Below are 25,678 nucleotides of genomic sequence, written 5' to 3'. Positions count from 1 at the left end.
AGTTGCTTTACAACTCCAAGGATATTTGCTTCGACGTTACTCATGTTGGCAGCTGTTCTTGATTTGAATTCTGAAATATTTACTTCGTCTTCTTTTGTGAAAGTATTTCGGAAGGCTGTATTTAGTAACTCTGCTTTGGCAGCACTGTCTTAGATAGTACATCCATTGCTATCACGCAGAGAAGGCTTTGATTGTTTCTTGCCGTTAACAAAGTTCACATACGACTAGAATCTCTTTGTATTTTCTGCCAGGTTTTGAGACACAGTTTCGTTGTGGAAACTGTTATAAACATCTCGCATTGAAGTCCACGCTAAACTTTGAGCTTCTGTAAAAGATCACCATTCTTGAGGATTTTGCATCTGTTTAAATCTGGCATGTTGGTTTCATTGTTTCTGCAACAATGTTCTAACTCGTTTTGTGTACCAAGGAGGATCACCTCTGTTGTTTGTTATTTATGTGGTATAAATCTCTCAACTGCTGCCACATCTGGTCTACACTTGTATTATTAATTTGGAATGAGTGGAGATTGCCTCTCAGGAAAGCATCAAATGAATTTTTATCTGCTTTTTTGAATAGGTATATTTTTCATTTATTTTTGGAGGATTTGGGGGTTACAATAATCAGTCTCGCTACAACAACCCTGCGTTCACTAATCCCTGTATCAGTTTTGATGCTCGAAGCAAGGGGAAACTACAGCCGTAATTTTTCCTGAGGGCATGCAGCTATACTGTATGGTTAAATGATGATGGCGTCCACTTGGGTAAAATATTCCGGAGGTAAAGTAGTCCCCCATTCGGATCTCCGGGAGGGGACTACTCAAGAGGACGTCATTATCAGGAGAAAGAAAACTGGCGTTCTACGGATCGGAGAATGGAATGTCAGATCCCCTAATCGGGTAGGTAGGTTAGAAAATTTAAAAATGGAAATGGATAGGTTAAAGTTAGATATAGTGGGAATTAGCGAAGTTTGGTGGCAGGAGGAACAAGACTCCTGGTAAAGTGAATACAGGGTTATAAATACAAAACCAAATAGGGGTATTGCAAGAGTAAGTTTAATAATGAATAAAAAAATAGGAGTGTGGGTAAGCTACTGCAAACAGCATAGTGCATGCATTATTGTGGCCAAGATAGACATGAAGCTCACGCCTACTACAGTAGTACAAGTTTATATGCCAACTAACTCTGCAGATGACGAAGAAATTGAAGAAGTGTATGATGAGATAAAAGAAATTATTCAGATAGTGAAGGGAGACGAAAATTTAATAGTCATGGGTGACTGGAATATGATAGTAGGAAAAGGAAGAGAAGGAAACGTAGTAGGTGAATATGGATTCAGGCTAAGAAATGAAAGAGAAAGCCACCTGGTAGAATTTTGCACAGAGCATAACTTAATCAGAGCTAACACTTGGTTCAAGAATCATGAAAGAAGACTGTATACATGGAAGAACACTGGAGATACTAGAAGGTTTCAGATAGATTATATAATGGTAAGACAGAGATTTAGGAACCAGGTTTTAAATTGTAAGACATTTCCAGGGGCAGATGTGGACTCTGACCACAATCTATTGGTTACGAATTATAGATTAAAACTGAAGAAACTGCAAAAAGGTGGGAATTTAAGGAGATGGGACCTGGATAAACTGACTAAAATAGAGGTTGTACAGAGTTTCAGGGAGAGCATAAGGGAACAATTGACAAGAATGGGGGAAATAAATACAGTAAAAGAAGAATGGGTAGCTTTGATGGATGAAGTAGTGAAGGCAGCTGAGGATCAAGTAGGTAAAAGATGAGGGCTAGTAGAAATCCTTGGGTGACAGAAAAAAATATTGAATTTAATTGATGAAAGGAGAAAATATAAAAATGCAGTAAATGAAACAGGCAAAAAGGAATACAAACGTCTCAAAAATGAGATCGACAGGAAGTGCAAAATGGCTAAGCAGGCATGGCTAGAGGACAAATGTAAGGATGTAGAGGCTTATCTCACGAGGGGTAAGACAGATACTGCCTACAGGAAAATTAAAGAGACCTTTGGAGAAAAGAGAACCACTTGCATGAATATCAAGAGCTCAGATGGAAATCCAGTTCTAAGCAAAGAAGAGAAAGCAGAAAGGTGGAAGGAGTATATAGATGGTCTATACAGGGGGCGATGTTCTTGAGGACAATATTATGGAAATGGAAGAGGATGTAGATGAAGATGAAATGGGAGATATGATACTGCGTGAAGAGTTCGACAGAGCACTGAAAGACCTGAGTCGAAACAAGGCCCACGGGGGTAGACAACATTCCATTGGAACTACTGATAGCCTTGGGAGAGCCAGTCCTGACAAAACTCTACCATCTGGTGAGCAAAATGTATGAGACAGGTGAAATACCCTCAGACTTCAAGAAGAATATAATAATTCCAATCCCAAAGAAAGCAGGTATTGACAGATGTGAAAATTACTGAACTATCAGTTTAATAAGTCACAGCTGCAAAATACTAACGCGAATTCTTTGCAGACGAATGGAAAAACTGGTAGAAGCTGACCTTGGGAAAGATCAGTTTGGATTCTGTAGAAATATTGGAACACCTGAGGCAATACTGACCCTACGACTTATCTTAGAAGCTAGATTAAGAAAAGGCAAACCTACGTTTCTAGCATTTGTAGACTTAGAGAAAGCTTTTGACACTGTTGACTGGAATACTCTCTTTCAAATTCTGAAGGTGGCAGGGGTAAAATACAGGGAGCGAAATGCTATTTACAATTTGTGCAAAAACCAGATGGTAGTTATAAGAGTTGAGGGGCATGAAAGGGAAGCAGTGGTTGGGAAGGGAGTGAGACAGGGTTGTAGCCTTTCCCCAATGTTATTCAATCTGTATATTGAGCAAGCAGTGAAGGAAACAAAAGAAAAATTTGGAGTAGGTACTAAAATCCATGGAGAGGAAATAAAAACTTTGAGGTTCGCCGATGACATTATAATTCTGTCAGAGACAGCAAAGGACTTGGAAGAGCAGTTGAACGGAATGGACAGTGTCTTGAAAGGAGGGTATAAGATGAACATCAACAAAAGCAAAACAAGGATAATGGAATGTAGTCTAATTCAATCGGGTGAAGCTGAGGGTATTAGATTAGGAAATGAGACACTTAAACTAGTGAAGGAGTTTTGCTATTTGGGGAGCAAAATAACTGATGATGGTCGAAGTAGAGAGGATATAAAATGTAGACTGACAATGGCAAGGAAAGCGTTTCTGAAGAAGAGAAATTTGTTAACATCGAGTATAGATTTAAGAGTCAGGAAGTCGTTTCTGAAAGTATTTGTATGGAGTGTAGCCACGTATGGAAGTGAAACATGGATGGTAAATAGTTTGGACAAGAAGAGAATATAAGCTTTCAAAATGTGGTGCTACAGAAGATGCTGAAGATTAGATGGATAGATCACATGACTAATGAGGAGGTATTGAATAGAATTGGGGAGAAGAGAAATTTGTGGCACAACTTGACTAGAAGAAGGGATCGGTTGGTAGGACATGTTCTGAGGCATCAAGGGATCACCAATTTAGTATTGGAGGACAGCGTGGAGGGTAAAAATTGTAGAGGGAGACCTAGAGATGAATACACTAGGCAGATTCAGAAGGATGTAGGCTGCAGTACATACTGGGAGATGAAGCAGCTTGCACAGGATAGAGTAGCATGGAGAGCTGCATCAAACAGTATCAGGACTGAAGACCACAACAACAACAACAACAACAACAACAACATTGACTCAGGATTATTTGTTGCTAAGTCAAGTGTGTTTTCACTCTATAGAGAAGGCATTGACTTGCAGACAGGCAAATGCAAGAGACTGCCAAAATCACACACGGTCACTGTCACAGTGTGCTAGAGCCCAACTGCAACTCTGTCTGATGGAGCAGCAATCAGACGTGGGTTGTGGGGGTAAGAAGGTGGGGAGGGGGAGGGTATGGGTGGTGGAAGATGCTAGTGCTGTCTGGTGGAGCGTACAAAGACTAGATGGGGACAAGATCAGGTTGTTAGGTACAATGCCGGGAGGTTGCGTTGGAGGGAAGGGGGACAGGGAGAGAAGCATATAAGGTGAAAGTATATAGGTTCATTGTTGGGATAGATGATGTGTAGTACTGGAATGGGAGCAAGGACGGGGATAGGTATGTGGGAGGCTGGATCTAGTGAAGGTTTAGGTCCAGGGAGACTTCCCATATGCACAGTTCAGTTATTAAAGTGAAGCACATCATGCTGGGCAGTATGTTCTGCAACGGGTAGTCCAGATGTCTATTGGCCATAGTTTTGGCAGTACACATTCATGTAGACAGACAGCTTGATAGTTGTCGTGCCCACATAGAAAGTGACATAGTGGTTGCAGCTTAGTTGGTAGATCACATTGCTGCTTTCGTAGGTGGCCCTGCCTTTGATGGGGGAGGTGACACCTGTGACAGGAGTGGAGTAGGTGGTAGTGGGAGGATGTACGGAACAGGTCTTGCGTCTAGGTCTATTGTAGGGATATGAGCCATGACACAAGCAGCTGCTCCAGTCCTTGGTGTTACTGAGTCATGAGAGGAGTGCTCCTTTGTGGCAGGACAGTGGGTATGTGGGAGATGATAAGTCACTGGAGAGAAAAAGCACGGAATATCTGTTTCTGGAGAAGACTGGGTAGGTAATTTTGGTCTGTGAAGGCCTCTGTGAGCATCTTGACATATTTTGAGAGGGACTGCTCATCGCTACAGATGTGATGACACCAATGGCTAACCTGTAACAAAGGGATTTCCTGGTGTGTAATTGGTGGCACCTGGGGACGTGGAGGTATTGTTGGTCATAGGTAGGTTTGATGTGAATGGAGGTACTGATGTAGCCGTTGTTGAGGTGGAGGTCAACTTTGTGGAAGGTAGTTTTCTGGGTTGAGGAGGGCTATGTGAAGTGAATGGGGGAGACGGTATTGAGGTTCTGTAGGAACACGGATATGGTGTCCTCACTCTTGGTCCAGAACATGAAGATATCATCAATGAATCTGAACCAGCAGAAGGGTTTGGGATTCTGTTGGTTAGCAAGGATACCTCTAGATGGCCCATGAACAGGTTGTCATAGGAAGGTGCTATGTGGGTGCCCGTTGCTGTACATAGGATTTTTTTGTAGGTGATACCTTCATAAGAGAACTAATAGTGTGTGAGGTGCACAAAAGCAGAGATCCTCTCGGGGGTGAGGGGGGGGGGGGTGGGGGGGGGGGGGGACAGTAACTAACCACAAAGGGGCTGTCTGGGTGGTTGGGTTTATAAACTTTAGGAAGCATGTAGGAGATAGTAATGGTGGGAGTGAGGACAGAGAGAGATCAGGGGAGGTGTTATGGGTGGACCTAAGAGATTGAGGAGGGACTGGAGAGTCTGCTGGATTTTTCGAATGGGGCCACTCTGACAGGGTTTGTAGGTGGACTTATCGACAGCTGGGGAGACCCTGCACCAAGTAATCCCTGGGGTCGATACCCACAGTGGTGCGGCCTACGTCGGTATGTAGGATTATAAGGTCAGGGTCAGTTTTTAGTTGGTGGAGTGTGGTTCTTTTCGTGGATGGTAGGTTGGTTTCCATACTGTGAGATTTGAGGAATGATGGTGAGGCAAGTTTCGAGATAAGGAAATTCAGAAAAGTTAACAGGTGATGATGATTGGAAGGGGGGGGGGGGGGGGTGAGTGGCTCATAGTTGGATGGAGGAGTGAAGTGAGTCAGGCAGGGTCCAGTTCGGTTTTGGTTTGTGTCTTATTGGTAGGGTTGGTGGCGAAAAAGAGTCTCCACTGTAAGGATATGGAGGGCAGAATGTTTTTAACAAGCCCAGCATGAGTGACTTTGGGAGTTCAAATGGCTCTGAGCACTATGGGACTTAACTTCTAAGGTCATCAGTCCCCTAGAACTTAGAACTAATTAAACCTAACTAACCTAAGGACATCACACACATCCATGTCCGAGGCAGGATTTGAACCTGTGACTGTAGCAGTCGTGTGGTTCCAGACTGTAGCGCCTAGAACCGCTTGGCCACCCTGGCCGGCACTTTGGGAGTGATACAAATGGTAAGGCCTTTGGAAAGGAATGATACTTCTGTGGGACTGAGGCTGCTGGAGGACAGGTCCATGACCATGCTGTGGGTTTGTTTAGGTTCTGGATTCTGTGTGGTGGTGGGAATTTCTGAGGGTGTGGTAAACATAGTAGGTCTGCAAGGCAGGGCTTGTTGGTTATGAGGGAAGGTTTGATTGAGGCTCTTGTAGAGCTTGTGGACAGGTTGGAGTGTTTTTCAGGTGCACTGTGTTTGCTGCTTTAGTTCATGGATGGCAAGGGTTTCATTTGGGATGTGGTCCATAGGAATTTGGGACTGCAGAGCTGTAGAATTTTATAGATGGAAAGGAGGAACTGGAAGGAGGTTTGGCCCTGATTTTATGGTTTTGCAGGACTAGGTTGGGAAGTGTCATGAACTGACAGAATTTGAACAGACAAAGGTCATTGTGGAAGGCAGTGTTGCAGCTGGAGGTGGGTAATTTGATGGTGAGGCCGTCTGTGGGGACACCATAAGCTACACAAAAATGCAAGAACCATATGTGGACTGTGTTCTGGCTAGGGATAGACAAACTTTTCTGTATTGGTGCAGATGGAAAGAGCAAGGATGCATGATAAAAAGGATGAAATGGATGAAGCATAGTGAAAAATGTGAAACCTGAGGGATTGGTGGTGGTGGTTAGTGTTTAACGTCCCGTCGACAACGAGGTCATTAGAGACGGAGCGCAAGCTCGGGTTAGGGAAGGATTGGGAAGGAAATCGGCCATGCCCTTTCAAAGGAACCATCCCGGCATTTGCCTGAAACGATTTAGGGAAATCACGGAAAACCTAAATCAGGATGGCCGGAGACGGGATTGAACCGTCGTCCTCCCGAATGCGAGTCCAGTGTGCTAACCACTGCGCCACCTCACTTGGTGAAACCTGAGGGAGTAGGTCCTAAAGTGGAAGACAAAAACACACAAATTGATGTGAAAATACTGAGAGAAAAACAAATAAAAATATGATAATAGTGGAGCGCAGGTCAGTGGGTGGATATGTGTGAAGAGATGGCCAGCAGGTGTAATTGGATCAGGCGAGGGCAGTATTTTTGTGCTCGAATAATGGAAGAGAGGGGTGAGGGGAGGGGGTTGGGGAAGTGGTGGGTGGTTAGGTAAGGGGTGAAATTAAGTTCATGTAGCACAGAGAGGCACAGAAAAACATGTGAAAATACATGAGGATGAGGGAGGAAGTATAATAAATTTGAAGGTTTATGAATATTACATCAGTGGGAAGAACGTGGGGCATGAGATGCTGCACTTAACATCTGCAGACACATAAAGCCATTTGCATATATTTGCCCAAGTTTTTGCTGGAGCTGATACTTTATTAACTCATTATATTTACATAACAATGAGCTCATTTTGGCAATTTTTGCCATTTTCAAGTGATTGTATGAATTAGTAGTTGCTTGCTTTTCCGGAGAAAGCTGTCAAACATGCAGTGCTATTATAAATATGATCTTATACTAAAATTACCAGTGGCACAAAAACAAAGTGACAATAAAACAGATGTCTGGGACACAATGGATTGTGTTTGTGTGTGAAAGAGAGGGTTTGGTTACAAGAGTCGTTTAAACTGCACTAGAGGAGAGTCCTTGTGCTAATTTGTGTTGGCACCATTTCCCTACCTGCTGACAGCTGTCTGTCAGTGGGCAATGTGTTTCTGTGAAAGTTTGGAATAATAGAAAATGATGTCACTTGGCCATTGAACACACAGTGATGGCTAACTATTGTTCTTGTTTGCGCTCATACAAAGCAAATGGTCAATCATACAATGAAGGACAATATGTCCTACGAAAGAGGGAAGCACCGTGATTCTGCTATTGTGAAGATTTTATCTGTAATCATCATATTTAAAGACACAGCATCTAAGTCCTCCTATAAAGGCCAATTCACACTGGCCATCATATCACTTCATGTACCATCCCATTATTCTGCAACACATTTCACGTGGCGGCATCTGCACTGGCCATTCTGTCACATCACAGCACCATCGAGGTTTCTCGGGAAGGAAGTTTTGATGGCTGATGTCATCTGTCCCTTGTTGATCACGTACCCCCAAGTTTATTTTCTCCTGATACACAGCCTAGATCTCCATATTTTGTTCTGTTGTGGTTTCTGTGGTTGATATCAGTTGTTTGTTGTTTATTATAAATTGTTTAGTTACTTCTTTTGTAAAGATTTATAATTTCGTGAAACATTAACAGAGGCAGTGAGGCAGCAGTTTGAAATGTACCACATGAGTGCACTGATTTACTTCCCCTCTACTACATTTATAAAGTGGATTTTTATACGTACTGGCACTGTATTTAATATTTTACAATGCAATTGATTGCAATATGGCTGAAAATTGAACTGAAAAAGTATTGTGGGTAGAATGAGATTGTTTAGTAGGTGGAATTTATTTGTATGTTGTCAGGCACTTGTAGTGTTTTATAAAGAAATGGACTGAAACCTAAAGACACTGCAAACTGTTTGTTTAAATATGTGATTGTGGCAGGCTTATTTATTGTTAAGTAACTCTCTGGATCGTGTGTGAAACTGTTTTGCAAACATCTGTGGTCAATATTTCTGTAGTTTCACTAGCTAACCCCAAAACAAATAAGGCACTTGAACTATTAAAAGCCAAATACAAGATGTATTGAAGGGAAAGGTATTGAGAGGATATGACTACTGTACAAGAATTTGCACTGTGCTAGCAATGAAACTCAACCTTAAACAAACTATTTTTTCATGGGATGTGATGGCAGCTAATAACACCATGTACCTTTAGTAATTCTGGATGCAATTTGACATAACAAATCAATTTAAAAAAAAACTGATGCTTCGACTTTCTAAAATATAAAATGCAGACTCCTCTTTCTGGAACTTCTTGTATAGTACATGAAATTCCCCCTCTGTACCACATAATGACATTTTTCGGAACCACATTATTTTTTTCCACTTCTGTCTTCCCTCTCTAATAGACAAACTATTCTTGCAAGCTGCAAACCATTAAAGTCCAATAAATGTCATTTTCATACAAATGTGGCTCCAGCATCCATTGCATTGTGTATATGCAACTCATGTGTAAAAACAGTTGAAAACCATCTTACAAAAATAGCAATTCCTGTGAAAAAAATAGTTGAGGACAGCCATGTGAGTTGAGATCATGTGATTTGAATTGACTTGATGTGCCGTGATGCGATGAACAGTGTAAATACATCTTGACGTGATGGTGCCACGACATAACAGCTGGTGTGAATTTATTGTCAGTCAACTAAAGTATAATAATCTCTTTATTAATTAATGTACAATGAAGATCAAGCAACCAAACTGTAGCTCTTGGCAAAGTGCTCTGAGTGGTACTTACATGCAATTTAGCATAATTAATTCACCAGTGAGACACATTTAACTGGAATTTGATAATTGGTATGAAATCTAGTGCAAAAACATACACATATAGCAAGGCAGTATCCACTGCTGGAAGTCAAAACATATGATTTAGAACCTTTAATTCTTGAGATTTATAATTCTGTTTGTATGTTTCTTTTGTTTGTTTATAATTTTGCCTAATTTCATCCATAACTAATGAACTATACAAGCTATACAAATTCTGAGCAGTGCAACGTAAAGAACAGTAAAAATCCATCAAGGAATAAATAATTTTAATAATATTTAACAGCACAAAGAAAAAGAACTCTTTTTGAGAATTGCAACAAAGTTTGCAGTTATTCAACTTTAATTATTGGGGGATCTATTACATGTACTACTTAATATAACATATCATTTTAGACTAGAATTTCAGCACACAGCTAATAACACAATCAAATTATTCACATATACTCTGCATCAAAAGAAGTAAGAGAAGCTGGTGAAACTATAAACCTCATTAAATGGTGCATAAGGGAATTTCGTGGAGGGGGTGGACCATGGCTTTATAGGGGCGATGGGCACATGATGTGAACATAGTTCGGTACAAGCAGGATGAGGCAGGAACCGATGATGATGATGATGATGATGATGATGATATTGGGTCGTGGGGCATTCAACGGCTTGGTTATCAGCACCAATACAAATTCCCATTCTTTCCACTGCCCTGTCTCACCATTTTCCTGTATGGTGATGAAACCTTTGCTCGCCAGAGAGTTTTATGTGTGAGTTAGTGAAGCAACACCCAGGTCAGGCTGAGTATTGATTCCAGCCACGCACTCTTCAGAAAGAAAAAAGTCTTACAGGTAGTCCAGTCACTGGACTTAGGAAACTTGGGGCTTAATCAGACGTCTGATTATTTGTAGCCAGTTGACCAACTGGACTTGAGATTCTCGTGTGATGTGGGTTTTGTATTCTGTTGCTGAATCCTAAAGTCGGACTTAATTTCAGTTTTACCAGTGGATTCTGATTAATTTTACTACAAATTGGCACTTAGAATTTGGTGTCATTTGTTGGTTTGACTCTAATAAGGTGTCAGATAGTCTGTGGTTTAATCTCCTTTTATGATTAGCAGTGAACATAGTTAATGTTTTCCGGCAGTTTTCAATTTTTTAAATTTTATACAGGGAACTTACCTGTTGCTATACTGGGGGCCCGAGTTGATTTTAGCCATATACTGAAATAGTTGGTTTCACCAGTCTTTGAGTTTGTGTGAACATTTTAAAGATAGTAAACTTTTATTAGTGAAAATTGAAATTGTGTCATTTTGGGTCATCATTTCATGTAATTGGCACCTGGAAAGTGCTTAGTGATTAATTATCTTATTGGTTAACAGCATTACGGGCACTTTTATTTCATTACTTCAGTTACTAATGTGCGTAGGAAAGGGAAGCTGAATTTATTATCCCAGTGAAGACAATGAGAGTCATCATATTTAATTTACAGCCCAAGATTTTTTCCCTGTACCATCGACACTACACAATGCAATATTGTAGTTACATCACAACATCTGAGATGTCAAACAAGCAGATACTAAGATATACTATCACTTGGGAAAACTGCTGGAACAGGCTCATCATAATGTAAGCATAACTAGTTAATAAAGTGTCAAGTGCAGCAAAAACTTGGAAGGACATATGTAATATGTCATTCTCTGACCTAACGTGGGCTGCATCTCCATCGAAAATAAAACATAGCTGTTTGTTGTGCACAGATGAGACAGTTGATGCAGGCTTGCCCAGCAGTCAACATGTGTGTGGTTTGGAAGGCAACAATAAAAGACAGGAAAGCAGAGAAAGAAAAAGGTGGACACTGAGTAAAGTTAAGTGTCAGGGAATAGTAACAAAGGAAAGAGCATTGGGTGTGGGTTAGAAGGAAAGCCATTAGGCATGCACAACACAGCCGGCATATATCCTTGGAGGACAGAACACCAGTAAACAGATAATATGGAACAACCGGAGGTTTCTCAAAGCAAATCTTTCACCTGCCAAGCAATATACGGTGTCTCCCCATCTTGCACAAAAATAGTGGTGTGGACATCATTGCTTTCTTGCAATGCTGGAATCACTTATTGCCCAAGGAGGTCCTTATAATATGCAAGTGTCACTGTACACCTAACTGGCCCACAAGGTGTCATCTCCTGGAAGAAAAATGGACCAAGAATGAAGGAGCTTGTGAAACTACAACATATACTCATATAAGCTGAGTGCAGTGGATGTTTCTGCACAAAATATGGCAGAGTAGAACCCCGTATGCAACAGTTCTCTGCATTCACAGCACTGTACAAAATAAAATGTGCCTCATCCATCCAAAGAATGTTCCCTGGCCTCACTTCATCCATTTCCATGTGTGCCAAAAAATGAAGGACAAAGTCACAGCACTCTAGCCTACCTTTGGACTTAATTTGATGCACATTCTGAATCTTGTAGGGACATCAGCGTAAAGCAATGAGAGAGACAATTCCCACGACACAGCTTATTTCTTGATCACACTGTTCAACCCATTTATTGATATGGAGCCTCTTTGCAATTTCTGTCAGTGATATTCCCACTATGCAGTGCTGCTATTGCTGTCTTTCTGATAAAGCAACATTGCCAGCAGTGCCCACACTTTCTTCTCAATAGCCATTACGTTTTGGCTGGTAAACTTCCATCTTTGTAACCCTTGACACCAACAGTCACTTCACAAAAGAAATCAACAAGTGTCGCCAAGCAACAAACAGTTAACTAGTATCAAAACAGGAAACATTTCACATTATTACAGCTTACAGTGTCGTGATTGCATCTAGTTGCAGAAAGTGGAACTATTACTTTTTGCCAGCATACACCACGAGCGTACCAATTAATGAACATGTCTACAATGTTTCAGCATACTGTGATGTATACAACCCACACTGCAGCCCTCAGAACACTGTCATTTTACTATTACTCCTCAGTATGTCTGAAGAGATGGGAATGACCAAATCCCCTGTGATGCATTCCTAAGAAAGTGTCAGAGTGCTAATTGAAGTTAAGAGTGGTTCGGACTAAAATGTAATCTCACAGTACAAACAAGTAATCATTCACATGTTAGTATGTTTAATGAAAAAAAAATTCTGGTATTTTTGTAAAGGAATGTGCGTCATATTATCTATATCTGAAAATAATGCTGCATGAAGTAAGACTTTTTGTATGTCTGTGTATTTTTGCTGTGTTTATAGCCAACAAAGTTCATGTGATGGATATTGACCATATTTGAAAACTGCTGTGATGTACTGAAGAAAATTAGCTATGTTAGGGAATATTCAGGATTTATTAACAAAATGAGACTGGTTTGGAGAAATATTATACTTTTTTGAAAAGTTTTCATGTCTAGTCTTATTTACTTACATGAAGAATGAAGACTTTCCCTTTTTTTTTCAAGCTGAGTACACAGAGGCAAATATATATATAAATTTTGGCTGTATTTAGGGAACTATTGTACATTTTTCAAGAAGTTTTGAACTTTGCTAAATCATTAACCAAGAGATGAAAAGTGAAACTTGTTTAAATTTTAATGTAACTTTGTGAGTGTAGCCAGCTACTGAAAACTGTGCAAACATCTGAAGCATTAGTAAAAACACTGTTGAGAATGAAGACCTTGGAACTGTATTTTTATAAAATGTGTCAACTCTATTTATTAGCCCTGTGGCAGTTTATAATTTGAAAATTTTAGTGAGCAGAATTCTGTGATACGAGTTATTGATAATTATATGAGAGATTTGAAGAACTGTTGATAAGAAATCAATGTAAGAGATCACGTGTTTTGAATAAGTATTTCAGGGTCATAAATTGAGTATGAATGATATAGTCATAATACTTTTGTAACTGAGGTCTTATGCTGAAATTTATGGAGTGTTGTGGAAGTTATATTTTGACATTTTCGTCAATATTTATACAGAGATTTGAGGTAATATATGAGTATTGGAGCAATGATAATGAGATTGAGATAGTGCGATCATGACAATGATGATGTGGTAATGTTGTTATAGTGATCTGAGTTACAGTAGTTCACATGTCAACATGTCTTGTGTATTGAGTGAGGAGTAAGTTGATTTTGTGCTGTATAATTGGTGTTTTGTCTGTCAAGGCTAAGATGATTTTATGATATGCTAATTGTGGGCCTGATGGTACTAAAGTATGGCGATTTCAGTTAATAGCTCTGTAATGATGTCATTTTGTTGGGAAAAGGAAACGATGATGTTTACCTGTCAAAAATGCTGAACAAAGTAATGCTGTTGCTAACTATGGATAAGTACCACCAGAATACATTTTTCAAACAAGTAGCTAACAATGGAAAATCCAGGATGGAATGTTGCAATATTATGAGCAGGATAACTGCAACTCACCACACAGCAGAGATTCTGAGTTGCAGACAGCACAACAAAAGACTGTCAGAAAGTGAGCTTACGGCCGCCAACAAGGCCTTTATTGAAAATAGACGAAACACACACACACACACACACACACACACACACACACACACACACTTGCATGCAAACCACACACATGACAACAGTCTCTGGCGGCTGAAACCAGACTGTGGCAACAGCGCATGATGGGGGAGGAAACCGGGTGTTGGGGTAAGGATGAGGCTGGGGTGGGGACAGGGAGGGATAGCAGGGCAGTGGTGTGGACGGTACAGTGCTGCTTGTGGGAGCAAGCAGGGAGGAGGTGGAGAGAGGGTAGGGCTGCTAGGTGCAGTCGGGACGTTAAACAGAGGACAAGGGAGAGGGGGGAGGAGGTAGCTACCCGCTCCCTCCCCTGCCCTCCATCTAACCTCCCAACTGCACCTAGCAGCCAAACCCTCTCTCCACCTCCTCCCTGCTTGCACCCACAAGCAGCACTCTATCGTCCGCACACCTACCCTGCTATTCCCGCCCCAGCGTCCTCGTTACCCCCAGCACCCAATTGCCTATCCTACTCTCCCAAGCTGCTGCTTACAGTCTGGCTTTGGCTGCTAGAGACTGTGGTCATGTGCACGTGAGTTGCATTTGTGCGCACACTCATTTGTGTGTGTGTGTGTGTGTGTGTGTGTGTGTGTGTGTGTTTTGTCAATTTTTGACAAAGGCCTTGTAGGCCGAAAGTTCACTTTCCATAGTCTTTTAGTTGTGCATATCTGTGACTCAGCATCTCTGCCATATGGTGAGTAGAAACGATCCTTTTCGTAATACAGTTACATTCACACAAATGTCTGACATGTTTTATGTATAACTAAAGAAAAACTGAGCATGAAGAGAATTGGGAATCGGGGAGGGGTTGTTGATATTGGAGAAAATGTTAAGAAATCTTACTGTAGTAATTTAAATTAAGAAAGCATACTTGAAATCTTGCTGTAGTAATTTAAATTAAGAAAGCACACTTTTGTGAAACTTTGCTGCAGGTCAACATCGTTTTCATGCAAACTTCTGTGAAATTATCCTTGAGAATTTATGTACATATTAATGAAGATAAGGGTATTTTTTGTGATTTTCTGTGATGCTATGGAAAGTGTACTTTAAATTTATGTAAGCTTAGTGAGAGATCTCATTTTTCATGTAGTTATCAGAAAGTGATAAACTGCCCTCGCATATTTGCATTCACTGGCATGGAAACAATAAATTTCATTCTTGTGTAATCAAGAATACTAAAAATTTCAGATGATCCATTAGGAATGCCATAGTTGCAATGGTCTGCTTTTGATATAACACGGACTGAATCCTGTTCATTAAGTTTCAATTTTTTTATGTTTATAACCAAAACTTTTGCTGTTTTATTTGTTACAAAACACAAAGTCAAAACTGTGATGTACTAGCTCATACATATTTTCTATCACACGTTATAATAAAACTTCATTTGCTTAACCCAGTTTGGGTTGCCACTCTAGGTTCTAAGAAAATGTTGTGTTTATAGTCCACAGTTTCTCGATAAAACTTTAAAATGAAAATTTAATATTTACATGTATTTATATATATCTCATAAATTTCCACTGATACATTTTCTTGCCTAAAAGACTATCGAGTCAATCAGATGATGACTGAAGGAAAGAAAAATAAGCCAAAATATGACTTACAGAAAAGACTGTGGTTTTATCGATGAAGGGAAATGGAAGAAGTGTTTCATAGAAAACTGTTTATACCGGAAAAACACAACTTCACACAAAAATAAAGGATTAAAAAAAACATAAACATAACTGTGATTTATATAGTGCTTTATCAAAGATGTAAAGACATTAAAAAAAGTTATTCCACAAACTTTCCTCCTATTAATCAGGTCCATGTGACTGTGTTTAAATTTAATGTCAATATATAAAACGATTTTTGAACATAACTCCCATTAAAAAGAAATTTTGATATATTTTATACACTACCAAATCCACCGGTTAGTCCCTCAACCGTTAGGGGTAATACCCAATGGGACTCGGGGCAAGTAAGGCTAGCAACCTGCAAGTGGGAGAATACAAGGCCTACCTGTCAGGAGTCAAAGCAGGAATAGCACAATGGGGTGTAGGGCTTTACATCAGGAAAGAAATGGAACCCAGCATAGTTGCAATAAGATATGTAAACGAACGAATGATGTGGATAGATCTGACAGTGTCTAGCAAGAAAATTAGGACTGTGTCAGTATATTCGCATTGTGAAGGGACAGCGCAAGATAAGATGGATAGTTTTTATGAGGCACTCAGTGATGTAGTTGTTAGAGTAAAGGACAAGGACAGTGTTCTGCTCATGGGTGATTTTAATGCCAGGATTGGAAATCAAACAGAAGGGTATGAAAAGATTATGGGTAAATTTGGAGAGGATATGGAGGCCAACAGGAACGGGAAACAACTCTTGGATTTCTGTGCCAGTATGGGCTTAGTAATCACAAACTCCTTTTTTAAACATAAGAACATTCACCGGTATACTTGGGAAGGCAGGGGAACCAGATCTGTCATTGACTATATAATAACAGATCAGGAATTCAGGAAGGCTGTGAGGGACACACGTGTATTCAGGGGATTCTTTGATGACACTGATCATTATTTAATCTGCAGTGAAATTGGGATTGTGAGGCCGAAAGTGCAGGAGGTCAGGTCCATATGTAGGAGGATAAGAGTGGAGAAACTTCAGGATAAGGACATCAGGCACAAGTACATAACAGCGATCTCAGAAAGGTACCAGTTAGTTGAATGTAGTCAATTATGGTCATTGGAAAAGGAATGGACAAGGTACAGGGACACAGTACTAGAAGTTGCTAAAGAATGTCTTGGAACAGTAGTGTGTAAAAGTAGGATGAAGCAAACAGCTTGGTGGAATGACACAGTCAAGGCAACCTGTAAAAGGAAAAAGAAGGCATATCAAAAATGGCTACATACTAGAACTCAGGTAGACAAAGAAAGTTATGTTGAAGAAAGATACAAAGCCAAACAGATAATTGCAGCATCCAAGAAGAAATCTTGGGAAGACTTTGGAAACAGGTTGGAGACTATGGGTCAAGCTGCTGGAAAACCATTCTGGAGTGTAATTAGCAGTCTTCGAAAGGGAGGTATGAAGGAAATGACAAGTATTTTGGACAGGTCAGGAAAACTGCTGGTGAATCCTGTGGATGCCTTGGGCAGATGGAGGGAATATTTTGAAGAGTTGCTCAATGTAGGTGAAAATACGATCAGTAATGTTTCAGATTTCGAGGTAGAATGGGATAGGAATGATGATGGAAATAGGATCACATTTGAGGAAGTGGAGAAAATGGTCAATGGATTGCAGTGCAATAAAGCAGCTGGGGTGGATGAAATTAAGTCGGAACTCATCAAATACAGTGGAAAGTCATGTCTTAAATGGCTACACAGGATAATTGAAATGGCCTGGGAGTCGGGACAGGTTCCATCAGACTGGACAAAAGCAGTAATCACACCAATCTTTAAACATGGAAACAGAAAAGATTGTAACAACTACAGAGGTATCTCTTCAATCAGCGTTGTGGGTAAAATCGTCTCAGGTATTGTTGAAAGGAAAGTGCGAGTATTAGTTGAGGACCAATTGGATGAAAATCAATGTGGGTTTAGGCCTCTCAGAGGTTGTCAGGACCAGATCTTTAGCTTACAGCAAATAATGGAGAAGTGTTATGAGTGGAACAGGGAATTGTATCTATAGATCTAGAAAAGGCATATGACTGGGTTCCTAGGAGGAAGTTATTGTCTGTTCTACGAGATTATGGAATAGGAGGCAAACTTTTGCAAGCAATTAAAAGTCTTTACATGGATAGTCAGGCAGCAGTTAGAGTTGGCGGTAAATTGAGTTCATGGTTCAGAGTAGTTTCAGGGGTAAGACAAGGCTGCAACCTGTCTCCACTGTTGTTCATATTATTTATGGATCATATGTTGAAAACAATAGACTGGCTGGGTGAGATTAAGATATGTGAACACAAAATAAGCAGTCTTGCATATGCGGATGACTTAGTTGTGATGGCAGATTCGAGTGAAAGTTTGCAAAGTAATATTTCAGAGCTAGATCAGAAATGTAAGGACTATGGTATGAAGATTAGCATCTCCAAAACGAAAGTAATGTCAGTGGGAAAAAAATATAAACGGATTGAGCCAATAGGAGGAACAAAGTTAGAACAGGTGGACGGTTTCAAGTACTTAGGATGCATATTCTCATAGGATGGCAACATAGTGAAAGAACTGGAAGCGAGGTGCAGCAAAGCTAATTCAGTGAGCGCTCAGCTACGATCTACTCTCTTCTGCAAGAAGGAAGTCAGTACCAAGACTAAGTTATCTGTGCACTGTTCAATCTTTCGACCAACTTTGTTGTATGGGAATGAAAGCTGGGTGGATTCAGGTTACCTTATCAACAAGGTTGAGGTTACGGATATGAAAGTAGCTAGGATGATTGCAGGTACTAGTAGATGGGAACAATGGCAGGAGGGTGTCCACAATGAGGAAATCGAAGAAAAACTGGGAATGAACTCTATAGATGTAGCAGTCAGGGCGAACAGGCTTAGATGGTGGGGTCATGTTACACGCATGGGAGAAGCAAGGTTACCCAAGAGACTCATGGGTTCAGCAGTAGAGGAGGAGGAGGAGGAGATTAGTATTTAACGTCCCGTCGACAACGAGGTCATTAGAGACGGAGCGCAAGCTCGGGTGAGGGAAGGATCGGGAAGGAAATCGGCCGTGCCCTTTCAAAGGAACCATCCCGGCATTTGCCTGAAGCGATTTTAGGGAAATCACGGAAAACCTAAATCAGGATGGCCGGAGACGGGATTGAACCGTCGTCCTCCCGAATGCGAGTCCAGTGTGCTAACCACTGCGCCACCTCGCTCGGTCAGCAGTAGAGGGTAGGAGGAGTCGGGGCAGACCAAGGAGAAGGTACCTGGATTCGGTTAAGAATGATTTTGAAGTAATAGGTTTAACATCAGAAGAGGCACCAATGTTAGCACTGAATAGGGGATCGTGGAGGAATGTTATAAGGGGGCTATGCTCCAGACTGAACGCTGAAAGGCATAATCAGTCTTAAATGATGATGATGATGATGATGATTATACAAACTTTTGTCTTTTATAGTTAACAATAATCAAACAATGGAAAATACAGGATGGAATATAACAATATTATGAGAAGGAAAGTTGCTACTCACCATATAGCGGAGATGCTGAGTCACAGATAGGCACAACAAAAAGACTCTCACAATTATAGCTTTTGGCCATTAAGGTACACACACACACACACACACACACACACACACACACACACACACACACACACACACACACACACACACACAAAACAAAGGTTGTGGCCAGGAGGGTTACAGGAACGCAGGATGCAATGGACAGAAAGTTCCCTGCGCAATTCAGAAAAGTTGGTGTTGGTGGGGAGGATCCATATGGCACAGGTTATGAAACAGTCACTGAAATGGCCTGGACCCAGTGACATACTTCATTATCTGTTGCAAATTCATGTCTGCAAATAGCTTGTTTTAGAGGTCCACGGTGATTCTGCGGGTGTCCAAGACTAGCATTCACTTCTGCAACCATTTCCGGTGTTGACACAATGAGCCTGTCCAGAACGAGCATCGTCTTCTGATGACTCGCACCCCTCAAGGAATAGTTTTGCCATTCCACAACACTTGAACCACTCAGACTGTACTCGCGGTACACAGACTCCATCCGCTGATACTTTTCACGGCCTCCAACTCCCTCTGCTGCCAAAAATCGAATTACTCCTTGTTGTGCCTGCTTACTTGCCTGCATGTTCGGTAGTGAACGACAACTTGTGTGACCACCTTCTCTTCAGGGTGAAACCACACTGGTGCAATGCAACATCAAATGGTGCGCACACATCAGTCTCTCTACTAATAGATGGCGCCACCATACCCACAGTTACGTGGTGCCACCTTACGTGTAAGGCAAAGGTGGACACACTGACCAAGTTGTATTTGGATGAACTTCATAGAATACAGGACAGTGGTTGCAGCTTAGCTTTTACACCACATGACTGTTTTCACAGGTAGTCCAGCCTTTGATGGGATAGGTGATGTTAGTGACCGGACTGGAATAGGTGGTGGTGGGTGGATGTATGGGACACGTCTCGCATCTAGGTCTATTACAGGGGTATGAGATTACCTGAGATTAAATGGAAGCCTGGTCTGCTGGTCATTGTCTCTCCCTGACAAATGATACAGGAATATACTTCTGATCATGTGTATCCATTTTTATGCCTGCAGTTCCTCTTGGGCTACAAGTACCTTCAGCATGACAATGTATCATCCCGTTGCTTCATAGTGCATCACGAACACTTCAGAGACCAAGGCCAGTATGCCCCCTATCCCTGCCAAACCCTTCAGGTCATGTGACCTCAATTCCATTGAGAAAAATCTGCAATTCCATCATTAATTCACATTGTATTCTGTAAATCCCATCACAAAGGAGAGCTAGGTTTTACATTACCAGGCAGCCCTTACAAGCAACTTTAGTAATGTGTATTAACGACAAACTGAGGCTAGTGCTAATGACTACTTTTTAGGTCACATCTATTAGCAGTAAAGAAGCTATTTTAAAAGTAGCTACTGCTTCTCCGTAGCAAATGTGCATGCATTGGACCCAACTTTGACCAGTTTCTGCAAACTGTGGATGGTGGTTTAATGGTTATGGATAAGAAACCTAGACATGGATGCAAAGTTTATGGGAACTTTATTTTCCTCATGATGCCAATGGAAGCAATATGTAGAGGGCTGTATTATAATCCTAGAGTCATCATTTAAAGCTGGTTCTTGAAACTTTGTTAGTAGACTTTCTCAGCGTAGTTTCCATCTATCTCAAAGAGTCTGTCAATTCAGTTGCTTCAACATCTCAGTGACACTCTCCCACAGGTCAAACAAACCTATGATCATTCATACTGACCTCCTCCATATAAGTTCAATATTCCCTGCTAGTCCTATTTGGTACAGGTCCCACATGCTTGAGCAATATTTAGGATGGATAGCACTAGTGATTTGTAGACTGCTTATATTTCCCTAGTATTCTAACAAACAACCAAAGTCTGCTACCCTCCCAGTACTGAGTCTATGTGCTCATTCCACTTAAAGTACCTACTAAGTGTTACTTCCAAGTATTTGTATGAGTTTGCAGACTCCAACTGCGACTCTCAAATATTATACTCTAGGATACTACGTGTTTTTCATTTTGTGAAGTGCACAATTGTACATTCTTGAACATTTTAAAGCAAGCTGTCTATCACTGCACTTTTCTGGAATCTTATCAGGGTCTGACTGAAATTTGTACAGTTTTGTTCAGACTTCGCTTCACTGAAAATAACGACATCATCTGCAAAAAGTCTGAGGTTCCTATTAATATTTTCCACAAAATCATTAATATAAAACATGAACAGCAAGAGACCCAACACACTTCTCCATGGTACACCCAAAATTATTTCTACATCTGATGACGACTCTCCATCCGAGATAAAGATCCAGGCTATATGGAGGATGTTGCAGTGTTTCCAAACCAAATTGCCAAAACCTAGACTTCATCCAATTGGCAGTATTGGTGCAGGCATTATCATGCAATAGGATTGCATTATCATGCAATAGGATGCTTCCTTTGCTCGTCAAGTTCTTCAAACATGGAACCACAATCACTACACAGTGCTGTGAAGACTCTTTGCAGAAACTGCAGTGCACCATAAAGTCAAAATGCCCAGGAATACTGTCAAATGGAATCATTCTGTTGCATGATAACGCTTGCCTCCTCACAATGGCAATCGGACAAAGGTTACACTTCGGTGATTTCATTGGGAAACACTGCAATATCTTCTGTACAGCACAGATTTTTCACATGTTTGGCAACCCGAAAAAAGAAACACAAGGACTTTTGGTTTCATTCAGATGAGGAAGTGCAAGAGTGGGTGCAGTTGTAGATCCGTCAGCAACTGACTGCGTTCTATGAAACATTAAGTGATCGTCTTGTCTCCTAGTGGGATAAATGTTTTAATGCTTGTGGTGATTACATTTGAATGGTACCATTCCATGATCTTATTGTGGTGAGCGTTCGGTTTTCATCTGACTGCCTCTCGTATGTTTTTGAAGTCTGTACTGTTTCTCATGGAGGAGGTTTTTCTGTTCGAGATATGTCCGAATATGTTCTAAAAACCTACAACAAATAGATGTCAACGATATAGGACAGTAATTTTGTGGATCACTTCTGCTACCCTTCTCATACAAATGTGTGACCTGTGCTTCCTTCCAACTATTGGGTATGACTTTTTGTTTGAGGGATCTATAACAGATTATAGCTAACAGAGAGACTAACCCAGCTGCTAATTGTTTATAGAATCTGACAGGTATCCCATCGGGCCCAGGGGTTTCGTTCAATTTTAATGGTTCAACTGTTTTTCAATGCCACTTACACTAATATTGATTTCACTTGTCTTTTCAGTGATACAAGAATTAAATTGGGCAATATTCTTGGGTTTTTCTTTGTAAAAGAACATTTGCAACCAGAGTTAAGCATTTCTGCTTCTTCCTTGTTACTTTCAGTTGCAGTTCCAGTCTTGTCCATGAGTGACTGGACACTAATTTTGGTGTCACTAACAGCCTTTACATATGACCACAATTTTTTTGTGTTTTGTGAAAGATCATTTGACAAGATGCTGCTATGGTAGTCATTGAAGGCTCCATGCACTACTGCCAGTCACTTTTCATTCAGCATCTGTGTGTCTATAACCCTATGCTTTGTTTTATACCTATTATGCACTAATCCCTGTATCATTAGAAGTTTCTTTACAGTGACTGTACACCAAGTAGGGTACATATCTATCCCCACAATGGTCAACTAATCTATTAAACCTGAGTAATAGATACTCCATATGGTCCTGTCCTGAGCTAAAAGTGTCAAGTTCCTCACTGAGATATGACTCTATTGTTTCTCTGTCTAATTTGCTGAACATGTAAATCTTTCTGCTTGATTTAGTTGCCCTCTGTGTTTTGGTATTCATTGTTGCTATAACTGTGTCATTGTCACTGATAGCAGTTTCAATGTGGATTTTTCAGAGGTCAGGTGTATTTGTTGCCATTACATCTAATGTATTTCCATCATTAGTGGGTTCTGAACTAGCTATCCTAGGCAGTTTTCAGAGAAGGCATTTAGTAACATTTCATAGGATGTCTTGTCACATCCACAATTAACAAAACTCTAATCATCCCAATTGATTGTTGGAAGATTAAAGTCTCCTCCAATGATTACAGTATCATTAGAAAACTTAGGTACAAGCAAACTGAGTTTTTTTCTAAAGTTTTCAGTTACATATGGAGGAAATCTGATAGTTGATGGAAGAACCACAGTATAATTGTTTGCACACCTTTGATAATGTTCCCAAACAATCTTACATGCAGCTTCAACTTCTATTTTGGTGGATTTGAGTTTCCTGTCTACTATGACAAATACACCGACTCCATTACTGTTTCCCAATACTTTTGGTATAAGCTTAAATTTTCCCCAAAGATCTCACTATTGCCAACTTCAAGTTATAAACAAAATCATTTAGGAAGAAAGGAGATGACTCACCGAAAGGCAGAAGCGCTGCGTCATCGACAGACACACAAACAAAAGGTACAGAGCTTTGTTAGCTTTCAGAGTGAAATTCTTTTCTCAAGCTGTAGGAGAAGCCCCCCCCCACACACACACGCGCTTGCTCGCATGCACATACCTGTCTCCCTACATTGTGCTCAGTCGACTGCCAGCTCTATCCTGGTCCATGATGAGTGTCCTGGGGTGAGGTGGGATTGCAGGGTGGGGTGGGTTGAGGGATGGAGAGGGACCGGAGGCAGAGAGGGGGCTTGGGGGAAGTATCTAGTGGCTCAAGGGAGAGAAGGGAGAGTGGGGAGCTGTCCATGGGCTAGCGAGAGGTGCAGATGGCAGATGGCTGGGCAAACAATTTCATGGACTAGGGTGTGAGATGGCAGCACACAACTACCTGACACGTATTGGGCAGGGGTGCATGCCCCCCCCCCCCCCCCCCCCCCCCCACACATCTCTTTCCCATTACTCCCATCCAATACATGTCAGGTAATTGTGTGCTGCCATCTTACGCCCTAGTCTGTGAAATTGCTTTCCCATCTGTCTCCCACCCGCCCTTTCTACCTGCACCCATAGCTAACCCATGGATGGCTCCCTACTCTCCCTTGAGCTGCTTCCCTCCAACTCCCTGCCTGCCTCCAGCTAGCAAAGCAAAGCTCTGTACCTTTTGTTGTGTATCTGTTCACAATGCCGTACTTTTGCCTTTTGGTGAGTCGTCTCCTCTATTCCTAAGTAATTCATTATTCTCAAACAGAACTTTCAGTTTCTACTGAGTTTTTTGTGCCCTGGATTGTGTTGGCTTCAGTACTTTCTAGGAGCACTTGAAAACTCTAGCATGTTATTGCAAATGCTTCAGCAACACATTATGATTTTGACATTCTCATCTGTGGGAGACATTTCTTTGGATCACGTACTGATACTTCTTGGTTACCAATAGCTACCGTTACCTGGAGTGGAAGGAGAGTTGACTAATCTAAAAAACCCTTGTGTGCACCTCACACACAGTCAGCTGCTTGGGTCACTACCTCTGATGTACAGTACACATCTGACCTATTTAGGGGGACCTATGACTCCCAGCCCGATGTCACAAGTCTAGGAAGTCACAGCCTAGCTTGGAAAATGAGAGTAAGAGTTCAAAGAAAAGGCTTCTCTGAGATGCCTGGTTATTTACTATACACAATATTCTTACTGCTAACTTCTCATGAATTAATGCTTTATTTATCTGTTTTAAACAATGAAAAATCCATGATGGAGTAATGACAGTATTATGAAACATATAGATTGCTAGTCGCCATGGGGAGAAAACTATCAATTGCAGACATGTACAACAAGAATGCTATACATCTGAACAAACACACACACACACACACACACACACACACACACACACACACATACATACAAAAGTACAAATAACAAATGCATGACAACTGTCTCTGACCTCAAAGGCCAGACTGTGTACAGCAGCTGGGCCTGATGAGAGAGGCAATCTGTGGGTGGTTTGAGTAAGGATGAGACTGGGTTGGGGAGGGGGGAGGGATAGGAGGGTAGGGGTGGTGGAAGGTGTAGTGCTGCTTGTGGGAGCTTGCAGGGACCTGGTGAGGACAGGATAGGGTTGCTAGGTGCAGTCAGGAGGTTTGGGGTGGGGGAGGGGGGGGGGAGGAGGCAAAAGGGGAGTAGAAAAGGAGAGAAATTGAGGAGGGGGCTTTGACAGAACAGAAAGCTAACAGTGGAAGCATGAAGGCAGACAGATGGGTGAAGGATAATGAGTAGCAAAGGTTGAGACCAGGGGGGGTTACAGGAAATGTAGGATACATTGCAGAGTGAGTTACCACCATCTGCACAATTCAGAAAAGCTGGTGTTGGTAGGAAGGATAAAGATGGCGCACTCTGTGCATTCCCTCTCTTGCTCTGAAACTCTTGCCCTCCTGTAACTAGAGCATCATGTGCAATGCCACCTCAAAAAACTCCCCACCCTGTTCTCCTTCTATCCCTGCCTTGGACTACCACTATCCACCACCTCTTCAGCAGCCACCAAACATCACCCACATCCCCTAATAGCTGAGACAAACCCTGTCTCACAGACCTTCTACATTTACCACAGACTACCACCATCCATAACCTAAACAGACCTGAAATATTGTCATGAA

The 25,678-nt window shown here is 41.2% G+C and overlaps 1 protein-coding gene across 4 annotated transcripts in view; it reads right to left on the bottom strand.

Moving 5' to 3' along the window:
• Nucleotides 1–25,678, bottom strand: part of LOC126183537 (N-alpha-acetyltransferase 80) — a 145,344-nt gene that overhangs the window by 98,814 nt on the left and 20,852 nt on the right. The window contains exon 2 of one of the 4 annotated variants that reach the window (XM_049925617.1): nt 11,462–11,617. The exons of the other annotated variants lie outside the window; for them this stretch is intronic. The gene's annotated coding sequence lies outside the window, so the exon portion shown is untranslated. The remainder of the gene's footprint in view (nt 1–11,461; nt 11,618–25,678) is intronic. 4 annotated transcript variants of the gene reach the window in all.

This window comes from Schistocerca cancellata, chromosome 1, assembly GCF_023864275.1.
Source record: "Schistocerca cancellata isolate TAMUIC-IGC-003103 chromosome 1, iqSchCanc2.1, whole genome shotgun sequence".
NCBI classification, from domain to species: domain Eukaryota; kingdom Metazoa; phylum Arthropoda; class Insecta; order Orthoptera; family Acrididae; genus Schistocerca; species Schistocerca cancellata.
The sequence above is the reverse complement of the archived record's forward strand: the minus strand, read 5'-3'. Positions and strand labels throughout refer to the sequence as shown.